Below are 18040 nucleotides of genomic sequence, written 5' to 3' on the forward strand. Positions count from 1 at the left end.
TAAATTGCTTTGTGGCTTCCATATCTCCAACTGAATTATTATAATTTGTTGTTCAGTCATTTCAGTCATGTCCAACTGTTTGTGACCCCATTTGGGGTGTTGTTCAGTCATTTCAGTCATGTCCAACTGTTTGTGACCCCATTTGGGGTTTTCTTGGCAAAGATCCTAGAGTGGTTTGCCATTTCCTTCTCCAGCTCATTTTAGAGTTGAGGAACTGGAGAAAGCAGGGTTAAGTGACTTGCTCAGGGTCACACAGCTAGTAAGTGTTTGAGGCCAAATTTGAACTCAGAACGATGAATCTTCCTGACTTCAAGCCCAGTGCTCTATCTACTACACCATCCCACTGCCTTAATTTATATAATGGTTCTTCACAAAGCACCCAACCAATGTCACAAATTTAAGATGATAACTCCCTCCAACTTACTTTCCAATCCATTCTGAATGGTGCTGCCATAGTTATCTATGAAAATGGTAACAATAGATGTCATTCCATGCCGCCAAATTTCAATGGCTTAGCATTCATGATACATTGGCAAAGATAGTGAGTCCAGGGTCAGAAGACATGGTTTCAAATCCTGCCTCCAACAATTAATATCTGTATGATCTTGAGCAAGTGATTTAAAGTCCTAGGTCTCCATTTCCCCATCTTTAAAAGAGGGGATTGGACTAATTGACTTCTGAGAGCCCTTCTGTGGTAGAGAGCTGACCTCAAAGCTAAGATATAGATATAAGTTCAAGTCCCATCTCTTACAACATACTGACTATGTAGATCTGAACAAGTCATTTAACCTTTTAGCACTCCAGTCAGCTCTCTAAAACTATAAGTTAAGGGGCAGCTAGGTGGCACAGTGGATAGAGCTCTGGCCTTGGACTCAGGAGGACCCGAGTTCAAATCTGACCTCAGACACATGACACTTACTAGCTGTGTGGCCCTGGGCAAGTCACTTACCCCCGATTGCCTCACCAAAAAGAAAAAAAGGGAAAAAAAACTAAGACTATAAGTTGCAGAGAAATGTAAATTTGCAGGGGTAGAGTTTCCCTACCCAGTAATTCCCTATTGCGATGAAATCACAGGTTCAGTCCCTGTCTCTATAATACTGCTTATTGAATCAAGTCTGAATTTTTTGATCTTGCCCTAACTTTTTTTTTCTCAGCCTTATCCCTGACAAGAAAAGAAAAAGGAAGTAAGGAAGGAGGAAGGAAGGAAGGAAGGAAGGAAGGAAGGAAGGAAGGAAGGAAGGAAGGAAGGAAGGAAGGAAGGAAGGAAGGAAGGAAGGAAGGAAGGAAGGAAAGAGAAAGGAAGGAAGAAGAAAGGAATGAGGAAAGGAAGGAAGCAAATGAGAGAAAGGAAGAATAAAAGAAGAAAGATAAAAATCATCATTTTAAATACTTCTGTTGATAGTCCTCAGACCAAAGTCTCTCCCCTCTTTGCTCAAATCATTTGTTCCACCTGAGTGGCCCTCCCCATTCTTCTCCATCCAGCTTACACACATTCATGATCCTTCCTGAAGACTCCTCCAACTGAAAATATTTCACATCCTTCCTAAACCTTGCGTGGTTTTGTTTACACCTCTCTTTGTGTACTTCTCTTAACTCCTCTACTGGGTCAAAAGCTCTGTAAGGGAACGAGTACCCCTCATTTATGTCCATATCAAACCCAGCACCTAGAAAATAGCTTTTCACTTAGTAGGTGATATATAGTGTTCCACTTGTTCCACAAGTCTTTGTACAATTTTAAGCTACTAATAGATAATAACTATATACACACATCATTAAACTCAAGACACTGTAAGGACCTACCAATACAGTACCTCACAACTGTTACATGCTTAATAAAGGCTTGCTAAATTTAATATTTTTAAAGGAATTATAAGTGTTTCCTAAGGTATTAAACAAGAACTACCATCAAATCGCAAAGGAAATTACCACATTATAAACCTGGGTCTAGGTTAAACTTTCTAACTGTTCCAAATCTGTTTACATCCTGTCCAGGAAAACTGTTCCAAAAAATATGCCTTTTTTTTAATATGCTGCTACTGATAAAATTCTTTGAAGAGTTTAGCTAATGTATGGTTTCATTGACCTCTGTGAACTCTTACCCAGCTAATACCTCCCAACATTTGTTCATAAAATTTTCAAAAGAAAAATGTGATAACCAACATCAACTAGAGTAGAAAAAAAAGGAGAGACAAAAGTACCCAGAGGAAGAGGGAGAGATAGTAATATTACTAGTTTCTACATTAGATAATCAGAGTTAAAATAAAATCAAAATGATGGTTCTCCTGGTACACTTCATATCCAAAGATAAGTTTTCAGAGCTGGAATCTAAAATCAAGTACATAGTTAGAGGTACGTATTTATTCATTTATCTATTCAACAAATATTTATTAAGAACTTAACATGTCCCATTATGTTAGGACTTATGAGGGAGCCAAAGATAAATGAGGACTTAGTCTCTAACTTCAGGAAACTTTATAATCTATTCTAGAAGGAAAGATAAAAAATGTATACAAAAGGCCTTGTATTATGTTCAAGTACCATAGAGTGGTATAACAACATGACATGGGAGTCCAGAACAGGAAAAGAAGGCTTACATCTAGGTCAACTAGAAAATGATTCATGGAGGCATAGCTTTCAGGAATAAGGAGACGATAGTCCCACTGTCCTCTGCCCTGGCCAGATCATATCTGGAGTATTTTGTTCTGTTCTGGGTGCCACATTTTAGGAAGGACTGATGAGCTGGGGAGTATCCTGAGGAAGGTAACCAAGCAACCAATATGGTGAAGGGCCTCCAGGTCATGCCACATGAGGAATAGCTGCAAGAGCTGGGATGCTTAGCCTGAGCAGGAGAAGAATGGGGGGAGAAGGGGAAATTGATGACATGATAGCAATCTTCATGCACGTGAAAGATACCACTGCTTATCCCCAGGAGAGAGAACTATAAGTAATGAATGGAGCTGCAAAGAGACTGGTTGAGATTTGATGTAATGGGCTGCTTCAGGAAAGAGCTCCCATCACTTGAGATACTCTTTTTCTTTTTGATTTAAATTTATTTATTTATTTTCAGTTACAAATTATCTCCTCCTCCCCCACCTATCAAGAAAACAAGATATATGGTGCCCATTATACATATGACATCACGCAAACCTTATTTCTGCGTTAGCTATGGTTTTTTTTTTTTGGCCGGGAGGGGCAAGAAAATAAAGGTGGAAAATATGCCTCAATCAGCAATATGAGTCTATTAGTTCTCTATCTGGAGGTGGATAGTATTTTTCATCATGAGTCCTTTGGAGTTATGGTGGATCATTGTACTGATCAGAATTATTAAGTCTTTTACAATTGATTATCTTTATAAATTGTTCTCCAGCAGAAATTAATGAAACTGTCCATAAAGGCATGGAGGAATTTCAATCTGTACCAGTAGCAGCTGGTGGTACAATGGATAGAGCTTAGAATCAGGAAGACATGAGTTCAAATCCAGATTCAGACACTGACTAGCTGCATAACTCTAGGCAAGTTATTTAATTTCTACTTGCCTCAGTCTCTGCAACTATAAAATAGGAATAATAATAGTACCTATGTCCCAGGGTTGTTGTGAAAATAAGGTAATACTTATAAAAAGTGCCAAGTGCAGTGCCTGGCACATAGTAGACACTATATAAATGCCTTTTCCCCCCATTCCTTTTCCCACACCAACGAAATCCTGGATCTTTGGAAGTACTGAAGCATAAGTGTAAGGTATGCATGACCCTTTTGGCCTCTGAAAAGAACAGAAAAAGAAGATTTGTGTAAGGAAAACTATTAAAAACCCAATTGTGAAGAAATGCAGTCTCAGATAAAATGTTGAAGAGGGGTACAGACTATTTTGAGGTTACAAATACAGGACTGAGAATGTACTGAGAGGACCTGAAGGCATAGTAGTAACCAAGAGAATAACAGCTACAGAGTATTGTGATCTATCGACATCTTTGCAGGTGACTGTTTTAGAGTTGCAAAGGTTATAACTGACCATATTAGTATAAGTCAAATAACTGTTTAGGTGCTAAGGTGAGATTCTATAAGGACTGTGAGGGTCAACTGACAGGCCAATGTTTTACCACATCAGGTAAAGATGAGTCACTAACCTAACAATCAGGTGACCCTGATTTGAGGCATTGGAAGATATAAGAAGCTGGAGAAGGCATTGTAGGTAGAAAAAGATAGCAGAAGAAGCAGGGGAATAAGCTAAACATGAGGCATCACAAGAAGCAGGAGACAGAAGACACAGAAGACTTCCATCTGAGATAGTTATTCATTAGCAACTTGCATTCCAGATAAAAGAGTGGCATGGCCTTGAGAGTGGACTAGAGAAAAGGAGAATCATCTGAAAGACATTTCCATGCTGATTGAAGGGGTGCTGTGAAAAGCATTGTTTCAGGACTGTATGGTTGCCCTCTATTACTGTTTATGGTTTGATAAGAGAAAAACAGAGAGATATAAAATGGGCTTCACATATGTTTTGCTGTGAACTGTGCTTACTGGAGAAGAGGCTTTACTTTGCTAGAAGCTGATTGGAGAAAGCAGAAATCTGGCAAATAAAGAACTGGCTGAACTTTTATGAATTGCCTAGGGACCAAATCTGAGAAACTTGGCAGTTCATCATCTTAAGACAACTGCTTGTCACGGAACAAGTGCAATGTTGAGTTTTTTTCAGCTTTTTTTTTTTGCTAAAAGAGCATTTTTAGCACCCTGGTTAGAGTGGCTGTAAGTTAAAAGAGTTTGCTGCTGCTTCATCGAATGAAGAGCAGAAGGTTGTGGCTTTGCCCAGTACTAAGGCCATGGGAACCAGCAAAGTTCTAGCAAAGAAGCAGTTTCATGTTGCAAATTGTTCCTGAAGGAAATGGGACATCAAGGCCTGCAGTCCAGACTTCTGAGTTTCTCCAGGCACATGGGTTTCCTCACTTATGTGCCTCCCTGCTGGGTTTCTAGAGACCCAGGTTTATGGGTGATTTGTGATGCTTTGGTCATTTTTGCTTTCAATGCCTACTGAGTAAAAATTTGAATATTCCTGCTTCTGCCTTCTATTAAATAAATATTATAATTAGTATTGATTTTGCCTTTTCATTTAGTAAATGTTTTATGTTCAAGAGTTAATGATGTCACAGTGATTAATTTTGTATAAATGGGAAACACAACAGTGAGGCTCATGAGCTACAGTGGTGAGTCTTAAGAATGTATCCTCCCATACCAGAGAAACCCTCTAGGAACCTGAAAGAGAATAAGATGTAGAAAACACATGGTAGAGGTCATGGCTACCTGAACCTGCCAAACTGTGTGCAAGCTGGGTATGTCAGCACTAGCCAAGGGAGAGGGAAAGCCTTGGGTGATCAGTAACCCACCTGCGCTATACAAGTAAAAAGGTTTCATAAACATTTGATGGAAATAATTTCCGTTTTACTTTCTTCAGCTGGCTGTCTTAATTATACAGAATTCTTAATTATGTAGAATGTTGAGACTTGATTTTAAAACATAGCTCTTTTTTGTTTTGTAATGACCGGGGCTATGAAAAACAAAGAGAGAAGAAAAGCCCTAAAAGAATAAAAACGGACAAAGGAAAAGGCTGGTTGCTAACTCCCATGGATTCTTATCAAAAACAATCTGACAGTCCAAGTGTTCACTGCACAGCTATAACTAACATTTGGCTAGTGGTCAGGGTGCCAGCATTCTTGGATGATTGATCTAGTCAATTTGCCTAGTAGGTCGAACTGATTGTCAGTCTGCATGGTCACTTTACACATTGCAAGATGGGAGGAGGAAGAGCTACACAAACCCTAAAGAGCATGTTGAGCCTAAAGCTTCTTTCTCTCAGCCCCGAATATCTGCTGAATAAATACTATACAAATAAATCTGGGAAAGTAAAAAGATTAAGCTGGGAGGTAAAGTAATTGTCTTCTATGCTGCCTTTCTGATATCAATATAAATGGCAACAGATGTCCCAAGCTTTAAGCCCACGCTACAATTGAGAGAGAGAGAGAGAGACAGAGAAAGAATCAGAGACAGACAGACATGGAGAGAGACAGACAAAGACACAGAGACAGAGTGAGAGGCAAAATAAAAGCTCAGTAACTCTGCCTGTTGATAGTTATGGTGCTGCCTAAAGAGCAGAATCTCCTCTTTTCCCCAATATAATTTTAAAAATTCATCTTTTTATCATTATTAGCTTTTCACATTAGTCTCAGCTCATTTGGAATTTTAGCACTGCTGACCCTCTTCTTACTCTACCCTAACCCTAACCCTAAATGCTTTTATATTCATCCTCCACTACTTGACCCAGCTTCTATACTCTGTATATATATTTTTTAAATCTAAATTGTTTAATGACATCCCTGGGTATACACATTGGTCCCTTTAAGCAACTTCCCCTTGTCCTCCTCAATGAAATCTTTTCTCTTTGAGTTTTCAAATTTTTATTCTTTAGAATTTCCTATCATATATACTTTCTTTGTAAAATATGATTCTGTGTGTGGCTTGTCCTTGTTCTCAAAGAGGATCATGACACCAGGGAGATGATGACGTGACTTGTAATTGACTTTGATTTGAGTAAGGGAAGGCTGTGCAAAAAAAAAAAAAAAATCACCAGCCTTACTTTCTCCTCCAGTGCCATCTGGATCCAGTGTCCAGATATCAATCAGGAAGCAGTGAGAGACCTTGGCCCTTTTAAGCTAAGGTATTTTCAAGTTCTCACTTTGAGTGAGACAACACCCATTCAGTGAATAGACATCTTTAAGAAGTGAGTCCAGGGATGGCCCCTTTAATAAAAAAAAAAAATCAAACTGGGAGGGGAAGACCCTCAAGATTGCTCATCCTCTGAAGCTTTGGGATGCCGCTCTTCAAAGAACCTTGGTACATATGAGTCTTCCGTGCTTTCTTCTCCTTCTATATCATGAATTCTAAGATGGAATTATCACTCCCCCTGAGGATCCCCATCATTTCACCCTAGCAACAAGTTACTTACTTTGATAAGAATAATACCCAGAACAGAATTTTGCCTTGCTTGTTCCTCTGCCTTTTTAAGGATGAAATTACCATAAAGACAAACCAAGAAATTAGCTATTCTGATTTGGGAACAGAGAGAGTTCCAGCAGATACCAGAATAACTGCCATCATTCACTACTATCCCATGTTTCTGTTTCAGGCTAATAATAAGTTTTACTAAACTCATCTATTTCCTCTATCAGATAGTCTGTGCAGTATACTCTGAAGACCATTTCACTTCTATTTCTATTTCCCTTGGTCTTCACCTAAATGTATCTACCAATGATATTTCTTTATATGAGTATATTTCCTTAATAAGTAATCCCCCTTTATCTTCCCTTTTTTCCTATTCTGTACCTTGTGAATAAAGTGTATCCTTCTAATAATATTCAAATCACTATCTAAGCAGGATGTATATAGTAATTCTGAGTTGTCTCAAGGTGTCTTTATCCATTTTATACCAACATGAAAAAGAAATCTTTAGAAGACACACATCCAAAATTTTAAAAGGAAAAAGATGTGAAATTCTCTAAATGCCAACAAGGCTTTTCTCTGTAAGCATGACGCTAATCAGGAGATGAACTTTGGTCAATGAAGGGTTCTATCACATAAAAACCAACATATAGACAAAATGCTAAATCAGTATTTTGGCAACAGTGGGCTCAATCTGCAAGTGAACTAAAATACAAGTTCTTTTACTTCTAGCTCATCAATCAGTGGTTTTAGAATGCACAATTGTGCAAAATAGGTTCAGTCAGGTTTGTAGTTTACCTACTAATGAAACAGATGGCAGCTTTGTGACCTCCAGAAAATTCTATCCCTGAAAGGCATTTTGACATATGATCAATTGTTGTGATGATGTTACCTCTATTGAAGGTACATTTTTAATATTTCCTACAATTTCGAGCAAGTTAAAGCACACTAAAAATGGGGATCCTTGGCATTAATTATTCTGTTAGGCAAGTAATTCTCAGTTTTATAAGATGCCCTATACAATTTAGTAACAATGGGTTCTCATTTGGAAGATGATTACTAATAAGAAAATCAAGACAATGTGGAATCTACATGGTATAGGAGCAGCAATCTTCAACCTAACATCAGACATAAGTTCCTATGCTTAAAGAAGCAGAAAGAGAAAATGAAACTGAGCCAAGATCAAATCATCATAGAATCATAGCATTTTAGCTCTGGAAGAGTCCTTTAAAATGACTGACACAAATATCTGCTTCTAACAAATAAGGAAATTGAAGCCCAGAGAGATTATATGATTTGCAAAAGTTAGATAGCTTCATCTGATTCTGTGCCAGACCTCTTTCCATCATACCACACTTCCTCTAAATCCTAAATATTGTTTACTTATAGATTGAAATTGACCAAAGTAAACTAGAAGGGCATAGGTTGTAGGAAAAGTCTAAAACTAGAAGTATGTTCTGAATCAGGTGTTTATATATATAAATACATAAATTTTGTGTCTAATTGTAGCAATCTCAAGGGGGAAGGGGGAGGGGAAAAGAAAGGGACAAAAAGGAATTCACATGATAACTTTATTATATATTTAAAAGGAATAGCAAGCTGTGAATAATAGATTTGTAATTTCATGTACAATCATCTTTTTTTATATTCTACTATGTTATAGAAATGCTTGTTTTATTCCTTAAGTTCAAAATAAAATTTTAAAAATGGAAATAAATATACAAAGTAAGATGCATAGGATTATAAAGGAAACCAATTGCATTGAAATAGTTACATATGTGTGTGTATTTTTTTTAATTCACAGACCCCAAGTTTAAAACTCCTGCTCTAGAGCATCTACAACAACCTTCTCATTGCATAGACAAGGAAAATTCATCCAAGGAAGGTTGTGATTTGCCAAAGGTCACCCAGATAGTTAATGACAGAGCTGGGATTAGTTTCCAGCAGGTGTCACTTGACAGCTGGTCTAATAATGTTCCTTCTGCCCTGACACAGGACAAATAACTGCCATTTCTAACAACAAGAAACATATGGACCTCCAAAGCCTGGTAAGAGCAGGAGATATAAATGGATTCTAAAGGTATTTGGACAGTTTTATGAATGACAGAGCCAAAAATGAGCAGGAAATGGTCTATGTCTAACATCCCAAATCAACATTGAGAAGAATAAGTATTACCTCTCCTGTGGTCCACCCTTTGGGACCTGGATGGTCAGAGGGTTTGATCTAGAAATGACTGTCCATAGTCACTATGTCCTCAAGGCCAGAAATCCCAGAGGGGGTATATTGACCAATAAGATCAGAGTTTTCATGGCAGTAAAGGGAGGAGGGAAAGGAAGAGCAGAAGTTCAATCACAGTACAACTATGATAGGCAGGTACAAAACAGGTTGGAGTGTAGAACTCAGAGAATCTTGATCAATGGTTCAACAAAGACTTAGAGGGATAGTACAGATAATATTCTCCATGAGTCAGACTCAAGGTCAGTGATACTTAACACTGAAACGCCAACCCTAATGATACTACAAACAACCTCAGCAAATTAGAAATTCAAAAATTAATCTGATGAAGGTAGGGGATAGACAGTGAGATTTCTTAAGGTCTATTGCAACCTTGTTATACTATGTAAGATCCAAAGAAGCTCTGTGAGCCTTCATGAATTAGTATTTATTATTCCTGTGATTTGACTAATATTGACTTCTTAATGGAGGGCTAGAAATTAAGAATTAATCATTTTATCTAATCTTACCATGATATAAATTGGGCTTCTAAAAAAATATGTACAGAGCCTTTAGAGGTAAATTACCCCTTCCGGGAAGAAACTTTCAATGCCAAAGAAGGAGTATTTCTTAATCTATCAAAGAATACAAACCATTACTTCCACTATTAATAAAAGAAAATACAGCTGTCCTCAAAAGACATACTCCAGCTAAACTTACCAGGGAGGTCAATCAACAACAATTTTTCAAAAGGACTGTGACAGAACAATAGAGCCAAGTCCCTGCTCAGAGAAAACAGGTAGACACTAGGTTTGCAATTTTCTATCTAACTGATAAGCAGTTCTTGGGATTCTAGATAAATCACTGGAAGTAGCTAGTGGAAAGAATGATATTGGATAGATCTCCCCTTGTATTTTTCTTAGCATGCAGCCACAGGGAAATACTTAGAGCTGGAAGATACCAATTTATAAAGAGGCAGAACTAGAGCGGCAAACGGCTCAAAACCAGTCACACACAGACTCAGTGTGATTAGATTGTCTTGTTACGGTAAGGCAATCTGGGATACACTTTTGCTTGGGGCATTAGATTCACTGGTTACACAAATGCACTATGTTCAAAACAAATCTGTTATTCCTAACATGGGTGTATTGTAGTCTTTAGGGAAAAAGAAAAAATAAGTGATCTCGTATCCTTTTAGACTGGTTTTCAACATACCCCTTAACAGAGATAAATATTGGGATATTTTTTCTAAAGAGCAATTGTGCTTTCCTCCCATCTCTGGTGTAAAAATTTCTCATTTAAGACATAAAAAGTTCTCATGCATGATTTTTGGTTACTAATGCTCAGGTATGACCATTCCTGAATTCTCTATTCAGTGTTTTAGCATGCTGCAATATCCAGCCTGTAGGGCTTTATACACAGTAAACACATGATATTTTTTGAATTGAATGTACTTTTCAATTTTCTTATGTTTCATCACCCCACGTTGTCTTTATGTTCAGTCACTGTTCCATATACCTTCAAGAGATTCACAGTAATCTAGATCTAGCTATATACACATGCCTCCCTTATAATAAAGGATAACACTTGAGCAAAGCCAATCTATGCAACACTGCATATGACAGGAGATCCACCATTGGGCAACCATAGTCCCCCACCTCTACAGAGAGGACAAAGACAGGTTTCATCATCTATTCTCCTTGCCAAGACTAGTCATTATAATTAATCAAAGTCTAACTGTCTTTCAGTATTATTTGTACTGACATTTCTTAGACTGGTCTGAGACTCTGAGAGGTGAATGACTTCTTCAGTAACTTATGGCTAGTTAATGATAAGGCAGAGTCTTTCAAGTACTCAAGTCTTCAAACTCCAAGTTTAATGGCTTTTCCTCATGTTTGGGTTCTTGACCTTTCTGTGTCATTGGACTCCGTTACCAACCTAATGAAATCTATGGGCCTCTTCTCAGAATAATGTTTTAAACTCATAAAATAAAGACAAGATGACATAGGAAACCAATTACATTGAAAAATAGTTATCAAAATATTTTTTTTAAAGTTCATGGACACCAGGTACAGAACCCTTAAGATTCTTTGTTGTACACCAATGCAAGTTTACAATAACAATGGGACACCCAAATGGAGTTCTCTTGTAGCCCACTGAAAAGGATAAGAGGTGATTTGGAAGTCATCAACATGTGGGCAAAAGTATGTGGGTGAGCTCCTCAAGGGAGCAGAGCTTAGGGAAACATGCCCCATTAATGAGGAATGGAAGAAGTAAGATAAAGAAAGAGGAAGAAGAGCCAGAAAAGAAGAAAAGAGAGCTAACTTCTGGCATAAATGGAAAACCAACATAGTACAGGGACAGAGAGAGCTATATACATGTAGCTCTTAGATTGGAGAATGGAGGTGTCTCCAGGTAGTTGAGATATAGCATATATTTTGTTTTGGTTTTTGTTTTAATGAGAACAGGATGACTGCTACAGAAAATCTTTGGTTAACACTTCAAAGAAAAGGACTGCGTGTTCTTTATTATAACTATTAAATCCTAGCAAGGATGAAATGAAGTAAGATTAATTTTTAATATGTTTAAAAAAATCCATCCTTAGGGTATTACTCTTGTTTTCATAGAGGAATGATACATAAATGCAATAACCTCAGTAGTAAAAAGGAAGTTTTTTAAAGCAATGGATTTTCAAGGTATAATGATGGGTGCAAAGGAACTAGGCACTCTCAGAAACCTCTAAGAAAGGCTTGTTTTAAGTATCTCTTATAAAATAAATTTTGTTGATATTTTTTGGTTTTGCATTTCCTAATTTTCCTTGTCTCTTCCTTTCTCCCTCCCCCCTCCCAAAGAACCATATAATATAACAAAAAATATTTTTAAAAGAAAAAAGAGAAAAAAAATAAAAAAATCTGAGCAATTTTTTAAAATCTGAAATTTAAATTCAATGTTCCATACATGCGGACCCAGGAGTTGGGGAGACGGAAAGGAGGGAAATATATTCCTGTTTTAAGTATTTAGATGGGTCCTCTGGGTCAGAAAATGCTTTCTGTCTACAGCTGCCCTCCTTTCAATACAGTCACTTCTCCAGCCTTTACCTCTACCTGAAAGCCATAGACGAGCCACTGTGGGGAATGGCAGTTGCTCTAACAGGGAATTTATTTTTTTTAATTGCCTAAATAAGTCAAACTGTTGGTTTAATATCAAAGAACTTCTCGCTTTTGTTAATCCAAAATTCTTTAGCTAAGCCCAGCCTCCTATTGCCCAGTCTCAGTGCTTGGGTTTTTGATTCCTAGAAAAGGAAGTGATGATTAAAAATTGCCAGCATGACTCCATCAAGAGCAGGTCATCCAAGATTAACCTCATTTCCTTTTTGGAAAATGGTTATGAAACTAACAGATCAAGAGGAAGTCACAGATAAAGTTTAACTTAGATTTTGACAAAGCTTTTGACATAGTCTCATGCTGTTCTTTGTGGACAAGATGGAGAGATGTGGCCTAGACAATAGAACAGTTAGGTAGATTTGGAACTGGTTCCATGATTGGACCCAAAGAGTAATTATTAATAGGCAAATCCCAGCATAGAAGGGAGTCTCAGGTGGAGCACCCCAATGAAAAATGCTTGTTCTTACACTTCAGAGACACCAAGAAGGATGAGGACTAGAAAAAGGCCATGGATTTAGCAATTATTAAATCACTGGCAACTGTACAGAAAGTGGTTTCAGATGAGTAGTGGGATTAGAAGTCAGATTGTAAAGACTTGAAAAGTAAGTGATACAGAAATGGAGGGGATGAGCTTGGCTGTGAAAGAGAAGAAAGACATAGGATAACAAGAAAGATGTAGGATGGCAGGAACTTGTGAAAGTTTGTTTGGTCAGTTATTTTATTTTTTGTTTATTTTTATGGATGGGGAACACCTAGGCATGTTTGTAGGCAGCAAAGAAAGAGTCAGCAGGTAAACAGAAATTACTGTTGAAAAGGAGAACAGGTATGATTGAAGCAGCAAGCTCCCAGAGGGGGCTAGAGGGAATGAGATCAAATTTATAAGAGGGTTTGCCCTTTATAAGGAGAAGGGTCACCTCTGCATCAGAGACTGGAGTAAAGGAGAATATAAGATGATCTAAAAAGGTTTTGATACATGGAAGGAGGGGAAAGAGCTAATGCAGTAAGATCTAAATAAAGTATTAGGTAAGGCACTCTGATGGGAGGAGAAGGTAAAGCAGTTTGTCCAAGGAACTTGAGGAGAAAAGATTTAAAAGAGTTACTATAGGGTGTTTGAAGAAGAATCAATCAGAGAAGAATGAAAGGATTGCCATGTAGTAATGAAGGTTAGATAGCATAAATTTGTAGTGGACCAAGCCAGCAGTACTGTGTCCCACCATCAATGTTTAGCAGCACCACAAATGGGAGTGGAGAATGTAGGTGGCAAATGAATCAAAATCCAGTTCAAGGAACTGGGGATTTTTAACCTGAAGAAGAACTAAGGAGAATATGAAGTATTTGAAGAGCCACTAATAGAGGGATTAAATATGCGCTGCTTACGGGGCGGAGCCAAGATGGCAGAGTAAAAGCAGTGACTTGCTTGAGCTCTCCCCCAAATCCCTCCAAATACCTGTAAAAAATGGCTCTAAACAAATTTTAAAACAGCAGAACCCACAAAAAGACAGAGTGAAACAAATTTCCAGTCCAAGACAACCTGGATGATTGATGGGAAAGGTCTGTTGCACTGGACTAGGAGAGGAACGCAGTTCAGCGTGGGCTGCACAGGCAAAGACTAGGCCTCAGTGAACCTGGAGCAACCTCACGGGACTAAATCATAGGCAGCTGTGCCAGCCTTCTCAACCCACAAACACCAGAGACAACTTAGAAAGTCAGTAGGAAATGTCTGTTGGACCTCGGTGAGAAAAAGGCCCAATCTGGCCCCAGTCCTGGCACAGCCCTATGGTGGCGGCTGCTTCCAGAGCGCTCAGCCCACAGATGGAGGGAGGATCGAATGACTGATCAGAGGGGGATTTCAGGGCTCTCTTTGCTGGTGCTGAGGCAGGATTCTCTTGCTTTGCCCCTGCTTGGCTCTGGGTCGCAGTCCTGGGTGGCAGTCCTGGGGTGAGGAGAAGCGCTGGCATGGCAGAGCTTGTGGCAGCAGTGAAGAGGGAATCCTCCTCACAGTTCCAGGGCAGAAAGCAGTGCTTGTGGTCACTCATAGACCAGAGGCCAGGCCAGGAAAGGAGTAAACACCTCACCTCTGATCATACCACCTTGGAAGAACTAAAAAATTTGCAGGTCCCTAGAAGTATCTCTGACTCTATTAAATAATTTTTGGTAGTTTGATTGGTTTGGCACTGAATAAGTAAATTAGCTTAGGTAGAGTTGTCATTTTTATTGTATTAGCTTGACCTACCCATGAGCAACTGATGTTTTTCCAATTATTTAGATCTGACTTTATTTGTGTGAGAAGTGTTTTGTAATTGTGTTCATATACTTCCTGGATTTGTTTCAGTAGGTAGACTCCTAAATATTTTATAATGTCTACAGTAACTTTAAATGGGATTTCTCTTTCTATCTCTTGCTGTTGGGCTTTGTTGGTACTATATAGAAATGCCAGTGATTTACGTGTGTTTATTTTATAGCCTGCAACTTTGCTAAGGGTGGCTTATCTTTTCAAGTAGTTTTTTACTTGATTCTCTAGGATTCTCTAAGCATATCATCATATCATCTGCAAAGAGTGATAGCTTTGTTTCTTCTTTCCCCTATTCTAATACCTTCAATTTCTTTTTCTTCTCTTATTGCTAAAGCTAACATTTCCAGTATGATATTGAATAACAGTGGTGATAATGGACATCCTTGTTTCACCCCCGATCTTATTGAAAATGCTTCTAGCTTGTCCCCATTACATATGATGCTTGCTGAAGGTATTAGGTAGATGCTATTTATTATTTTAAGGAAGACTCCATTTATTCCTATGCTCTCTAGTATTTTTAATAGGAATACATGTTATATTTTGTCAAAAGCTTTTTCTGCATCTATTGAGATGATCATGTGGTTTCTGTTAGCTTTGTTGTTGATATGAACAATTATGCTGATAGTTTTCCTAATATTGAACCAGTCCTGCATTCCTGATATAAATCCTACCTGGTTGTAGTGTATTATTCTTCTGATAAGTTGCTGTAATCTATTTGCTAATATTTTATTTAAAATTTTCACATCTGCATTCATTAGGGAAATTGGTCTATAATTTTCTTTCTCTGTTTTGACTCTTCCTGGTTTAGATATCAGCACCATATTTGTATCGTATTTTCCCAAATAGTCTATATAGTATTGGAATTAATTGTTCCTTAAATGTTTGATAGAATTCACTTTAGAAGCATCTCTGAAAAGAGCTGCACAAAACCTTCGAAGCTTGGGACAGTACACCTTCCACACTGGAAGCAGAACCCTAATTTAACAAAGAGTTTAAAAGCCAAGTAATTGGCTGGGAATATAAGCAAACAGTGCAAAAAAAAAAAACCTCAGACTATAGAATCTTACTTTGGTGACAAAGAAGATCAAAACATACAATCAGAAGAAGACAACAAAGTCAAAACTCTTACATCCAAAGCCTCCAAGACAAATATGAATTGGTTCCAGGCCATGGAAGAGCTCAAAAAGGATTTTGAGAAGCAAGTAAGAGAAGTAGAGGAAAAATTGGGAAGAGAAATGAAAATGATGCAAGAAAATCATGGAAAATGAGTCAACAGCTTGCTAAAGGAGACCCAAAAAAAATACTGAAGAAAATTACACCTTAAAAAATAGCGTAACCCAAATGGCAAAAGAGGTCCAAAAAGCCAGCATGGAGAAGAATGCCTTGAAAAGCAGAATTGGCCAAATGAAAAAGGAGGTCCAAAAGCTCACTGAAGAAAATAATTCCTTAAAAATTAAAATGGTGGGGCAGCTAGGTGGTGCAGTGGATAGAGCACCAGTCCTGGATTCAGGAGGACTTGAGTTCAAATCCAGCCTCAGATACATAATGCTTACTGGCTGTGTGACCCTGGGCAAGTCACTTAACCCCATTGCCTAACCCCCCCCAAAAAAAATTAAAATGGAGCTAGTGGAAGCTAACGACTCTATGAGGAAACAAGAAATTATAAAACAAAACCAAAAGAATTAAAAAATGGAAGACAATGTGAAATATCTCACTGGAAAAACAACTGACCTGGAAAATAGATCCAGGAGAGATAATTTAAGAATTATTGGACTACCTGAAAGCCATGAGCAAAAAGAGAGCCTTGACATTATCTCTCAAGAAATTATCAAGGAAAACTACCCTGATATTCTAGAACCAGAGGGTTAAAAAAGAATTTGAAAGAATCCACCAATCCCCTCCTGAAAGAGATCTTAAAAGGAAAACTCCCAGGAATATTATAGCCAAATTCCAGCGTTCCCAGGTCAAAGAGAAAATATTGCAAGCAGCCAGAAAGAAACAATCCAAATATTGTGGAAACACAATCAGGATAACACAAGATTTAGGAGCTTCTACATTAAGGGACCAGAGGGCTTAGAATATGATATTCGGGAGGTCAAAGGAGTGAGGATTAAAACCAAGAATCACCTACCCAGCAAAACTGAGTATAATCCTTCAGGGTAAAAAGAAATATTTTCAATGAAAAAGAGGACTTTCAAGCATTCTTGATGAAAAGACCATAGAAAATTTGATTTTCAAATATAAGATTCAAGAGAAGCATGAAAAGGTAAACAGGAAAGAGAAATCATAAGGAACTTATTAAAATTGAAATGTTTACATTCCTACATGGAAAGACTATATTTGTAACTCACAAGACCTTTCTCATGTTCCCTCAGTTGGAGGAGATATATATATAGATATAGATATAGATAGATAGATAGATAGATAGATAGATAGATAGATAGATATAGATATAGATATAGACATAGACATAGACATAGACATAGATATAGATATAGATATAGATTAGATATAGATATAGATATAGATGATATAGATATAGATACATCTGTATACCTATATCTATCTATCGACAGAGGGCACAGGGTGAGTTGAATATGAAGGGATGATATTTAAAAAATTAAATTAAGGGGTGAGAGAGTATTATACTTGGAGAAGGAGAAAGAGACAGGTAGAATGGGGTAAATTATCTCACATAAAACAGACAAGAAAAAGCTTTTACAGTGGTGGGGAAGAAGGAGAAGGTGAGAGACAGTGAGTGAATCTTACTCTCAGCAGATTTGACATAAGGAGGGAATAACATACACACTCAGTTGGGTATGGAAATCTGTCTTACCCTACAGGAAAATAGGGCGGAAGGGGATAAGAGAGAGAAGGATGATAGAAGAGAGGGCAGATTGGGGGGGGTAGTCAGAAGCAAACACTTTTGATGAGGGACAGGGTCAAAGGACAATGGGAGTGGGGGCAGGATAGGATGGAGGGAAATATAATTTTCCATAACATGGCTATTATGGAAGTGTTTTGCATGACTACACATGTATAACTTATATAAAGTTGTTTGTCTTCTCAATGAGGGTGGGTGGGGAGGGAAGAAGGGAAAGAATTTAGAACCCAAAGTTTTAAAAACAAATGTTAAAAATTGTTTTTACATGCAACTGAGAAATAAGATATACAGGTAATAAGGTATTGAAATCTATCCTGCCCTACACAAAAATAGAAGGGGAAGGGGATAAGAGTAGGGGTGGTGATAGAAGAGAGGACAGACTAGGGGAAGGGATATTGAAAATGTATGCCATCTTGGGGAGGGGAGATATGGGGAGAAAATTTGGAGCTCAAAATCTTGTGGAAGTGAATGTTGAAAACTAAAAATAAATAATTACA

At 37.8% G+C, this 18040-nt stretch overlaps 1 protein-coding gene across 2 annotated transcripts in view; it reads right to left on the reverse strand.

Annotated features, from left to right (window-relative positions):
* RP1 (RP1 axonemal microtubule associated) overlaps positions 1–18040 on the reverse strand; it is a 655430-nt gene that overhangs the window by 595438 nt on the left and 41952 nt on the right. The window lies entirely within an intron of this gene.

Source organism: Phascolarctos cinereus, unplaced genomic scaffold (assembly GCF_003287225.1).
Source record: "Phascolarctos cinereus isolate Bilbo 61053 unplaced genomic scaffold, phaCin_HiC Scaffold_4;HRSCAF=312, whole genome shotgun sequence".
NCBI classification, from domain to species: domain Eukaryota; kingdom Metazoa; phylum Chordata; class Mammalia; order Diprotodontia; family Phascolarctidae; genus Phascolarctos; species Phascolarctos cinereus.